Source organism: Pteronotus mesoamericanus, unplaced genomic scaffold, assembly GCF_021234165.1.
Source record: "Pteronotus mesoamericanus isolate MK-2021 breed Mesoamerican mustached bat unplaced genomic scaffold, CSHL_Meso_final contig_182, whole genome shotgun sequence".
NCBI lineage: Eukaryota > Metazoa > Chordata > Mammalia > Chiroptera > Mormoopidae > Pteronotus > Pteronotus mesoamericanus.
In genome coordinates this window covers 4,866,871-4,879,663 of record NW_026555078.1, presented here as the reverse complement: position 1 = coordinate 4,879,663, position 12,793 = coordinate 4,866,871, and positions in this window count along the sequence as shown.

Below are 12,793 nucleotides of genomic sequence, written 5' to 3'. Positions count from 1 at the left end.
ACGGACACGCAGTCCCTTCAGCAGAAGGAGTGAGGCCTGTCCTCCCACTGAAAATGACTGCGGTGTGAGCAAGGCAGCTCTGTGTTTCCAAATCAGATATTCTAGTGGCCGCTTTGGCCACTGGGGCATCCCCACCCTCACCTCCAGAGGTTCCCCTCTGAGCTGTAGGCCACTTCCTGGAGCTTTCCCCACATGACTTGAACTAAGCCTGTTTGGGGACCCCGGGGAGAGAGCTGTGGCCAAGCCTCTGTGGCCGGCTCTTGGGGAGTTTCCTCGGGGAACTGCTAGTCTGGGCAGCTGGTGTCCAGTTCAGAGCACACGCGCCTGGCAGGGCACCCTCTGCGTGTGCCTTCTGTCCAGCGGAAGCCAGCAGGAGTAGCTGTGGGGTGTCTGAACACAAAGAGAGCCTTGATTACCTAGAGAGGAAACAGGGCTTCCAGCCAGATGGGGCCGGGCCCAGGGGCAGAGGCAGGCGCTGCCGAAGAAAGGGCCAGGGGAGGAGAGGCCAGGCATGTCCCAGATGCCCGGGATGCATCTGCAGGGCCGTGTGATCTTCCCGCAGCCCAGCCATGACCTGCCAAATAGAGAGAATCAGAGGGTTCTTGCGTCCAGGAAAAAAACCGTTCGAAAACAACCACAATGAAGGAGGACTTTGGGGGCTGCCACACGTCACTTGAGTCCCCCGCCCCCGCAGGACACGTCTGGCGTGCTGGGCTGAACGCTGTCACCTTTGCTTGCTCTCTTCAACAGGCAGAACGGGAGCCATGGGTTGAAATGTTGTAAATAATAAATATATTTATCCCGCTATTTATTTTTTCAATAACTGTGACCTTCTGCACTGTGAATGCTCTGTGATATGAGATTCTTAGTTTAATAAAACTGTCATTAAATTTGAATGAATTGATATTATTGGTTACTAAACACTAGCATGAGTTTATTTTTATTGTGAAGAAAAAATCTAGAGTAAATACGAACTCAACCTTTATGAGAAATCTAGCAGTCAGTATTGTAATGCAATATATCAAAAGCTGCTCACTGTCAATAAAATAAAGGAGCATAAGTCATCTTTCCCCACGTAGAGCTTCCATTCATGTTTTAATAGACACATATTTGTATTTTTTGAAAGAATTATATACACTGGAATCATAGCTATTTGAAACCATTTATATTTGCATATTAAGAAAAAATAAACTTCAAAAGGACGAGGGTTGGAGCTTTTTAATTATAATGATTGGAAATGAATAAAACAAAGCAGAAATCTCGTAAGTTAGCTAGTGCAAATCAATCCAGAATGACCCAATCTTTTTCTACCTCATTAGAAAGGCCAGCTTCATGGGACCCCCTGTAGGCACACGGCCCCACACTCAGAAAGTCCCCAGGTCTAGTTGTCACCATCCTGAAATTCTTAACTTTTTTTAAAAAGGGGGCCCCACTTTCTCACTTTCGCCCCGAGCCTTGCCTTGTAGCTGGTCCTGCTCATGGAGCAGGCGGTGCCATCAGCTCTTGGATCATGAGAAACCGAGGTGGGGGGGAGGTTCCAGTTGATTCCTTTATTCTACACATTTCCTGAGCCCCCGCTGCTTTGGGTCTCATCCCAAATGTTCACATGCACACAAATCACCTGGGCATTTTGTTAAAAGAGCAGATTCTGGCTCAGCATGAACGGGATAGGACCAAAGATGCTACATTTCGAGCAAGTTCCCAGGTGATGCCACCGCTCCTGGTTCACTCTGAGCAGCGAGGAGGTCAGTCCTAGTGCTCAGTGTGCGACCTGGGCCCCTGCACAGACTCGCAAGCATCATCCTGCAACAAGACAGGTATAGAAACTCAGAGAATGTGAGCGTTTATGGCACGAGGGTGAGTAATTTTATGCCTGCACATTTTTATGGCATTTTTCTAGTCATTTTTATTATACTTATAAAAATACTAGTCCACAATGAACTAGAATTTTAAAAATATTTGTAAAACATCTTTCCCGCAGGTTCTACTTTAGAGGAGAACGTGTGCTTTAAATGAGAGTTACTAAAAATTAGCGACCTCTTTCATTTAACTCTTTCCTCTTGAAGGTCAACCCACAATGTATGAAGGACTTGGTCTCGGTAATTTCTGTCCAGTACATTTTGTGGGTCCTGCAGCCGCATGCTCTTGGTTCTGAACCTCTCAATCCACGTGGCGCTCCCTGGCCTACCAAGCCAGCAAAACGCAGGACGGGTATCGTCCCCATTTCACAGATGGGGACAATGAGGTACAGGGAGCACACGCGCATACGCAGGGTCTCTTGGGTGCTCACTGTGAGAGCCAGCTTAGACACCAGGTCTCCTTCCATTTCCTGGGGCTGCCCAGGCCAGACAAGGTAGCAGGCGTGGAGCGCCCCACACCAGGGCCAGGTTCATGGCTGTGCAGCTTAGGTAGTCACAGAGCCCCTGCTTAGGGGGTCCCGCACTTAGAAAGGGTCTCGGGCCTGGTTTAATGCTTTGCAGAAGCTGTCTTGAAGTTTGCACCCTTTTTGAGCACGGGTTGCACCTTTTCATTTTGCACTGGGTACTGGGTCCCCCAATCATGGAGTCGGCCCTGCCCTCAGCCAAGATCCCTGGGAGGACCACCCTCTGCAGGCTCAGCATCTGAGGCTTCTGTGGGCGAGACCCCTGGGAGGCGGGGAGACCACACCTTCCTTTCTGGTCCTCAACATCACCTTGTCCAAGGCTGTACTAATGAATGGCCGCTGAATTGAACCCAAACTCCCCAAGACATACCTCTGGGCACCCCTGTCAGGGGCAGGGTACAGGGTGAAGGCACTGAAGAGCCCACAGAGCTGGGCATCTATTCAGCTTTTATAAAAACCAATCAAGCTCTGGCTGGTGAGGCTCAGGGGATTGAGTTCTGGCCTATGAACCAAAGGATCGTCAGTTCGATTCCCAGTCCAGGACACATGCCTGGGTTGTGGGCCAGGTCCCCAGTGGGGTGGGGCCATGCGTCAGGGAGCTCCACATTGATGTTTCTCTCCTTCTCTTTCTCCCTCCCTCTCCCTCTCTAAAAATCTTTTTAAAAACAACTTTGAAAAAACCAATCGAAAAAAAAAAAAAAAACCCATGAAGGGAAACTGACATTTATCACCAGGCTTCTATTCGACAGACACTGTTAGCCACCTCCTCTATAATCTTCACAAGTAACCCGAGGTAGGAATTCCTCCACCCAACCTCCGGAAGGGGAAACTTGGGCCCCGAGAGGCTGAGCAACTTGCCCGAGGTCACACCGTGGGCAACGGTGGGGAACTGCGCTTGCGGTTCAGAGGCAGCCAGAGCGCCCTTCTTCCTGGGGCCCAGCCAGCCTTGCAGCTGCTCTTTGAAGAAATGAGTTCCCATTGGGGACCGTTCTTACCTCAGGTCCCAGGAGCCTCCTGCTGAGTGCACACCTGGCTGCGGCCACTCACTGAGACGACAGCAGAAGCCCAGGCTGGGGCTGGGGCTAAGAAGACCAGTGTGGGATCAGATTTCCCATCACACTGACCGACCCGTTCCCCCTGGTCTTTCTCACACGAAAGGCTTGAGGACACCACACTCAATTTTCAGAGGAAATAAATATCCCCAAAAGGCAGAAGTGAGATAGAAGTAAATCACAGCCTCACCCCCGAGGAGCTATGGAACATCTTCTCTGCCAAGCCCACTATACAGAGATGTGCAGGACACAGTCCTTGCCCTCCAGGCAGAAGACAGAGGAAGAGGATTAGCAATCACACTGCTTCTCCTCCGTGGGCACATACGCCTTCTCAGGCAGCAATGGGAGGGGCGTGGGCCCTACCGCCAGGCCTTTACTCGCAGCCCGCCCCCCAAGGAGGCCCCTTCCTATTTTTACCTGTTAAAATCCTACTCCCCAAAACCTCCAAAGAACAGTGCCTTAAATACAAAAGGATCTATTTCTCTCCCACGGGAGGATGCTCTGTTAAGTCTGGTGTGGTGCTTCAAGTGTGGGTGACCCCATCTCTCTATTGTTGCTCTGTCATCCTTGCCATATAGCTTTCGGCCTCATAGCCCAAAAAGGCCGCCGACTCTCATCTTGATGGCAGCCTCATGAGAGAGATCTGAAGTCAGACCCAAGCTGCTCCCGAATTTCTGACCCATGGAAACTATGTAAGAGAGAGAGAGAGAGAGAGAGAAGCCTATTGTTGTTTAAAGGTATTAAGTTCAGGGGTGGTTCGTTATGCATCGATGGATAACTCACATGTTGTGTATACAAGTTTTAGCCCATTAGCCCATTCATTCAAGTGTCCTGAGCCCCCAGTGTGGACACACAATGAATCAGACGCGGTGAACGATTGCCCTCCTGAGCACGAGCGGTTCCGGGGATGGGGCCAAGTCCTGTGGTACATGTCCTTGCCCATGGAGCCCTTTCCCCACCTCCATGCAAAGTAGGGTCACAGCGCCTGGCACATAGTAGGAACTCTCCTTCCCAGAGAACAGCTTCAACCTCCCGCCTTGCCTCCTGGTAGATGAGCCAACTCAGAGATGATGAGCTGCTAATGCTCAGTAATCTGGCCTCTTGTCAAAAATGTGGATTTGTTTCCCGGAGGTCACTGTGTCCAAGTCTCTTTCCATTCTCTCACTCCTGGAGCTGCCAAGAGGAAGGACGTGATAACGGGCGAGCGAGCCTCGCCTGGGCCAGCTGCCTTCCCGCTGCCTGCAGCCGCCGCTGTTAAGGGCTGAGTCCTTCCCCGCCCGCCCGGGGCCGCCTCCTCCTTTAGACTGCCCTGGTCACTCCTTACTGGGGAGGAGGAGACAAAGAAAATGGTGTTCTTGAAAAACGACTCCCCCGTGCTGAATCTTTATGAACCATATGTCAGACACCTTGAATTATACCTGTAATCCATGGTCTTGTTTTCTTAAATCATAAAATATGCAAGACTCTTCTATATAGTCCACAGAGCCGATTAATTCTCACCAAAGGCTTTCACTGACTTCTGCAAAACACTTGTATCTGACCAACCTGCGGTTGCAACTAATGAACAGGAATATTATAAATTAACATATATCTGTATACTAATGGGTACAACCAAAGGGAAGCAATAAAGATGTCAGTCAGAACTTTACTCATTCGTTGATGACAGGAATGACTTCTCTGCAGAATCAGGCAATAGCTTTTGAAAACTGGAAGAATATTTGCTTTATTTTCTGTGCTTTTCATAGCATAATGACTAGAGATATGACACACTCTTAAAAACAACTTTTTTGAATTATAATTGATATACAATAATTGTACATATTTAAAGTTTACAATTAGTAAACTATTAGCCTTGATATATATATATGTATGTGTATGTGTGTGTGTGTGTATTATATATATAACATATCCATGAAACCACCACCACAATCAAGATAATAAACATATCCACCAACCCAGAATGTTTCTTCACCTATGGCCTCGTTTTTCTGGTCATTTCTATACAGTTGCGGTGGGCACTGTTGGTTTTCTACCTAACATCCATTCCCTTCTTCCTTCCCAACAGAACCTTAACTTGGATCAGGTTTCAGCCTGTCCCCAACATGATCAGGGAAGGCCACCTCCAAGCCCAGGACCAAGCCTGGACTCTGATTAACCTAGACCAATTGGTGCATGCCATTCTCCTGGGGCCCGGGCTAGGCATGTGACCTAAGTGGGCCAATCACACTACACAGACTCCTGTTTCATGCTTAGGAGAGAGGCATCTCCCCTCCCTAGCAGGATGGACCCAGAGAACGTGATTCCCGTTGCCGCCGGAAACTTGTCTTGGAACCACTGAAGAACTCTCCTGAGGATGAAGTCAACGTTGAGGAGGTCACAGCAGAGAGAGGGGCCCACCTGAGTGTCGGAGGGCGGTTGCGTAGCTGACTGCCTTGCACCTGGCCTGCCCAGGAGGCAGCTTCTGAGATCGCTCCCAATGATCAGGGCCTCCAAGTTTTCACACCTTTGTTTAATCTCTTCCCCTTGAGGGTAGACAGGATCTGTCACTTATTTCTGACTAAGGAGGGCAGAGGTGATGGGATGTCACACCTGTGATTAGATTACATCAGCCTGTGACTCGATCTTGCTAGGGGACTCTCCGCTGCCTTCTCAGCTCACACCCTTTGATGGAGCCGCGGCCATTTAGGAGGTTTCCACGTGACCAGGCATTGATGATGAACTCCAGCCAACAGCCAGCAAGGACCCGAGGACCCTCAAGAAAGTGAATCCTACCAACCACCATGTGAGTTTGGAAGCAGATCCTTCCCCAGCTAAGATTTCAGGCACAACCCCAGTCCTGGCCAACAACTTGCCTGCCGTCCATGAGAGACTCTGCATCAACGGAAACCATCAAAGTTGTGCGAAGACTCCCAACTCCCAGAGACTGTGAGATAACAAATGCGTTGTTTTAAGACACTAAATTTTGGGGTAATTTGTTACACAGCAATAGCTAACTGAAGCGCTAGGGTTTGAGTTATATACAAGACAATCCACTTCCTTTGTAGTCAATCTGCTCAGTCAGGGTTCGCTGTCACCGAAACCCAAGGGCACCCTCCTATGGCATGTCTCATCCCACCGTGACCTCCCAGGGCCTGGCTGGTGTCATAACTTGGTAACCTATGAATTCAGGACATTCTTTGCCCCTGTTTTAGCTCACAAAGCTGGGACAATATTCACAAAGGAACGGGACTCAGGGATGGAAAAGTCTTTCTTTTTGGTTCCAAGTTCTTTTTATTTAGCCGACAAGTGCTTATTAAGAACCCACTGCTTGCAAAGTCCTCCACTGGATATTGGCAGGGAAAAGGAGAGGAAAAATTAAAAGGAGATGTGTATTCCCTGCTCCCAAGGAGCCTGCACTCATGCTAAGGATAATTGAAGCGTGAGAACCTTACAGGGTCTACAAATACGTTACAAGTGCAGGTAAAGAGGGCACTTCAGTTGGGAACAGACGGGCTTTGGGGGTGGACCCCTGAGTCGGATGAACAAATGCAGCTGGTTGCCTGGGCAGGAAAGAGGTTCCCTGAGAAAGATCTCGGAAGCCGCAGGGATAGGTGGGGCTGATCGAGGGGGAGTGGGACAGCAGACAAGAAACTCACTGATAATCCAGGCTGGGGGGTGCTTTCAAGTTTTGAGGGGTGTCTCCTCAGTCCATGAACACGCTCTCTCTCTGAGATCACCTACCCCTAACAGCCAAGGTTATCCCTCGAGAGTTAGGAGTTGGACTGTGGGAAGCTTCAGTCACTGCAAAGCTATGACTGAGACCTGCAGACTTGGGTGTTTGGGGGTGATGGCCTGTAGAGAAGAGGGAGGAAAGATGGGGAACTGTGGAGAAAGGACGACAAGGCAGAATCCCAGAGGGCGGTGCCAACGACGGCCTGCATTGTCCCGAGGGGAGACCCATAGCATGTCTGTCAGATCACGTGCCTTCCAGAACCTGGGGAGGCTCAGTGGCCCAGGTTCCATGAGGCACACCTGCTCCTGTGTCAGAGTCACCTTCCTGCCACATGCCGTCTCAGCTGGTGCAGGAAAGGAGGCCCCAGCCAGATGCCAAGCCAGCTCCGTAGGGTGGCCGGGGCCCCAGAAATATTCCTCAGTCAGTGCAATGTCTTAGAAATCTGAAACTGTTCTATAAAAATCCAGACTTCCCGTTTTTAATTTTTTGTTTTACTTCTTTTTTATTTTCTTTTTAAATTGTAAGGCCTTATATGCGCAGGCCCTTGTTCCGGCTGGGCAGCTGCTGGCGAGAGCGGAGCGGGGCTGGGCGTTCCCCGGAGCCCAGCACCCCCGCCCTAGCGGCTGGTGCAGACACTTGGTCCCAGCTGACCCCTCAGGATACTGACTGGTTTTGTAATAATAAAGCTTCACCCATCCCTTCTTTTTAAAGTAACAGGGAGTAATCTTGAAAAGGTATAGGGGCTTGCTGGGAGCCAGAGAAGATGGACAAAGTCACAGGAAGAGCTGTTTTCTGTACCAACTTTTACAAAAACAAAATGCCCCATATGACAACCATTTTACTCCATTTCACAATTTTACCAGGCAGGAATTCAGGCAGGGCCTGTCTAGTGGTTCCCCTGTGCCCTGTGACATAGGCAGAGGTCACTGCATGGAGTTTAGCTGGTGAATGGGCGGGCCTGGAGGAGCCAAGATGGCTTCCCTCTGTGGATTTGCCAAAGGCTCCTGGCCAGAGGCCAGGTAAGACTTGAACCCAATTTGTCTGATTCCACAGCTTCGCCCCCCGCCACTCCCCCCAGCCCTTTCCGCATCCCAAGAGGCTGACCCACAGGGACTCCACGGCCATGGGGACTGACCAACGGGCTCCCAAGCTTCCCAGTTCCAGATGGCTTTGGCCAGTGGGGGCCGCTGCAAGCGACGGGAGGGAGGGAGGCGAGCCAGGGTATTTGTTTTCCTTCCTCAGGGTCACCTTGAGCTGCTGTGTCCCTGGATACGGGGTGCCTGTCCTGCAACTCTGCCCTGGTGGCGTTTGTACAAGACAGGACTCTGTTTCTGGGTCCGGTAACCTCCCCTCTCCTCATCTTTGGGCCAAGAAGGGTAACAGATCTGAGGTTAACTGTACTTCCCTTGTACTTCCCTACGTACACATTTATTAACCTCTCCTCAAATTATCCTGATCAGAAGTGCCATTTGTTTCCTATGAGATCTGACTGAAACACCAAGGGCCTTAGGCCTGGTACAAATCATGGCTAATACTTACCGAGCACTTACTACATGCCGGGCTCTGTTCTGAACCCCTTACCTATATTAGCTCGCGCAACACTCACAGCAGCCCTGTGAGGTAGGCACTATGATTATCCCATCTCACAGATGAGGAAACTGAGGCACAGAGAGGTGAAGTAGCTTGTCTAAGGCTACCCAGCCACCAAGTGCAAGGGCTGGGATTTGAACCCTGGCAGTCTGACTCAAGCCCCTGTTCTCATTGACTTCTCTACACAGTAGGGAAATTTCTGTTGAATGAACATGCTCTGTTTTCTCAAAGGCTCTCATCCTACTCAGAGCAGGTTGGGGGAGGTTTTGAAAAGCAAGACTACATTGTGAGACTTTTCTCTTCATTAACTATCTCCAGAAATTCCAGTGAGACTGGGAGTTGACCTCCTAAAAGTGACCTGCCCCTGAAAAGTCCCACACTCCTCCTCAGGGGTCTATTTGCCCTCACCTTTGTGGGGGAAGAAAGAGGCTGAGGAGTGCGTGGAGGTGAGAACCACCCCCTGACGACCCCCGAGATGCGAACCAGCCTCCTCTGTGTTGAGGCAATAAGTTGAAGGGTTTACCTCTTCCTTCCTATGGTCCTGCCACAACTGGACGTCCTCTGGACCCACCAAGGAAGGGAGGATGAGGGGAGGGGCTGCCATCATGGACTCTGGGCCCTTTGGGTGACAACTAACAGAAACCTGATTCACATCGTATTTGAGTTTTCAAAGAAGAAAATAAAAGGACTGTATTGGTTTCAGTAACTAAGATGTCTAATGGTACAGCTGGCTTGAAGGCTATCAGAATCTCGGCCTCTCAGGATGTCACTCTGTTGGAAAATGCCCTGTCCAGTTTCAGAAACTGTGGCCCCACCGACAGGCGAGAGGGCCCCAAGGCTGGAGCTAAGCAAGGAGGCCTTGGGAAAACAGGCCACTGGGGACAAGAAACCTGTCCCCCTGGCAGGGGCACAGCCCCTGCCTCCCTCACATCACCCTGCTTGGCACTGTGATGGCTGGTCGTCAATGATGGGTAAGATCCCTCAAAAAAAAGGGACAACCTGAGCCAGACACGGCCGAAATGGGGAGCAGGACAAAAACCTGGGGGACGCGGAGAAAGGGCAAAAAGACCCATGCCCCTTGGCTCGTCTTGGACATGGCCGGGGTCCTCATTCTACCTGAAAGAAGTCTCCTTGTTTCTTGGTGGCTCCCTCCCCCTGCCTGGCTCAGGGTCGAAACAATACTGGAGACAGCCCTACACCGGATCTGGCGGTTCCCAGGGGAAATCAGGCCTAGAGGTAAATTCTTTAGAGCACGCTTTGTTCCTCCCTCAAAGGAAATTTGCATTATTCACAGACCCCAACCCTATATCCTTTGGCTTTCTCATGTGTACGCTCTCCTGTTTACTAGTCTCCTCTCAGACCCGTGTAAATCGGTATGTTCCTGCCATTTGTTTTCTTCAAAACATCATCTATTCTCTGTAAACATTAACGTACTGATGTAATGACATTACCTGGACATTCCTCCTACCTGGCCCCACTGATAACCCTTTCAATAAAAGCCTTTGGACAAAGGGGCTCGGGGCCTTCTCCACTAGAGGGAAGAGCCATGCCTCCTCTCCTGGAAAACAGAGAGGTGTTTGCAACGACTCGTGTTTATTCCCCGCTCCGTGAAAGTAGAATGAGGTTTATATGACATTCTGAGCTAAGGATCATCTTGAGGCTTCAGAGGTGAAGGCCATTACTGGATGAGAGGAAGGGCAGATGTTCAGTAATTAAATGTTTGCCTTGCCCTACAGATAGTTAAAAAATTATGTCTGATAATCTCTTACTATGGGCAAGACCTCTGATTGAAATCCTTCTAAGGTAACTTGGGGTGGGGCAGAAGTTTCTCTTGAACCCGCAGGGTCTCAGTTGCCTTTACCTTGAAATAATCTGGGGTGACTCGTTCTGAACCCCTTCATAGGAACAGGGTCAGGTGTGGGGGCTTCATTGGTGTCCTCACTAAGGAATTCCATCTTCCCAGAGCAGATGAGCAGAAGGCTCATGGAGTCCTCTTGGGGACAAGGCAAGAGAGAGCCTTGGGGCTGGTCCCAGGGAACCCAGGCTTTGAGGGGCTTGTCCTGAGTTTCTTAGCAGTGGTCCAGGGAGCTAAACGAAACCTCTCTTTGGGGATGAAATGTAAAGAGAGGTTACAGCTCACATCAGCCTAGGAGGGCCTGAAGGGACTGTTCTAGGTACTACAGTTGGATAGATTTTTGTCCCTGGGACCCAGGTTGGCCTGAGAATGAACTATGGACTTGTTTTAGCAATAGCAAAGGATTAATAATGCCATCCTGGAGTGGGGGCCTTCTTGCTACCCCTCTTGTTCTTATCACTTTTACAGATGAGCAGGCTGCGGCACTAGGAAGTGACTTGCCCGAGGCCACCTAGCCAGAATCCCCTGGGGTTAAATTTAATACAAGTTTGTCGTTAAAGTCTGTGTTTTCAAACAGGGAGCTACAGTTCTATCAAGGGGCCTTTGGAGAAGATGATTCCCATCCAGGGAGGAGACAGCTTAGCCTCTGGAGGAGGGGAAAGGTCCACGGGCCATGGTTATGAACCGATGCGGGGTCTACAGGAATCCGAGCAGAGGAGGAAGTGGGGTGGCTGGAGCAGTCAGAGTGGCCTCCTGGAGGCTGTATTTTTAAAAAATAATACTTTGAGATACAATTCACCCATTTGAAGTGTACAACTCAATGTTTTTAGCATAGCCACGAAGTTTCGCAACCGTTGCAAAATCAGTGTTAGAACATTTTCTTCTCCCCCAAAAGAAGCCCTGTAACCTTTAGCAGCCACCCCCCATTCTCCCCTCTCCTCCCAGCCTCTGGCAGCCGCCAGTGGGCTGTCCATATGGATTTGCCTACCCTGAACATTGCATAGGAATGGAATCCTACAACATGTGGTCCCCTGTGACTGGCTTCTTTAACACAGTATTTTCCAGGCTCATCCATGTTGTAGCATGAATTCGTGTGTCATCCCTTTTTATGGCCTAATAATATTCCATTGTATGGATATACCACATTTATGAGTTCATTAACTGATGGACATTTGCGTTGTTTCCACTTTTTGGCTATTATGAATAATATTGCTATAGACACTCGTGTACAAATTTGGGGGTGAACATATATTTTATCTTCTTTTGGGTAGATACCTGGGAGTGGAATTGCTGGGTCATGTTTCGCCTTCTGAGGAAATGCCAGACTGTTCCCCAAAGCCGCAGCACCGTTTTACACTTCTACTAGGAGCTGCACTTGGGCTGTATTTCAAACTCCTGCCAGGCTGAGTTGGTGGAGCTGTCAGGAGAGCCAGGGAGGAACATGTGAGGGGAGAAGCTCAGGGCAGAGGCTGAGGGCCCCGCCAGGGTTCTGCCAGAGCCACGGACTCCCGTCCTGCCTGCACCTTGACTTGCTGTGTGGTCTCAGGCGCTGTGGCCACCACCTCTCTTTTAGTCTGTTTCCTTACCTAGGCAATGAAGGTGTTGATCAGTGGGTCTTAACTAGGGCAGCTTTGACCTCCTAGCGACCTTTAAAACGTCTGGAGAAATTCTTGGCTATTACAAGGAGAGAGTGATGCTACTGATGTCTGGTGGGCAGAGCCATGAATGCTGCTAAATATCCTACAAGGCACAGGACAGCTCCAACAGCAAAGCATCATCTATCCCCAAATGTCAACAGTGACTAGGCTGGGAAACCTTGCATTAGACTGAGGTGACTTCTAGTGTCCAGTACTGCCCAGTCACAGAAACGCTCTGAGAGCAGGCTCTGCTCAGGAGGCAATTTTGAGCCACCAGGCACTTACACTAGAGGCCTCTCGTCCCACGAGAGGTGCCGACTGGCTTCCTCCCTCTGCTCCCATCTAGGTGTGCTACTAGAACAGAAGAATTAGGTCCCTGGCTTGGCGGGTAAACAGACTGCCTTGTAAGATAGTGAGTTCATCGTCAATAGAGGCATCCAAGAGGAGGCGGCGTGGCCACCTGTCAGGGATGTGGAAGAGGCTGTTCTTCTTGTCTGAGGCTGCCCGTGGGCGATCCGGGGACTCTGAGGGAGGGAGGCAAGGCCGTGGCTCCCCGTCCCGCGC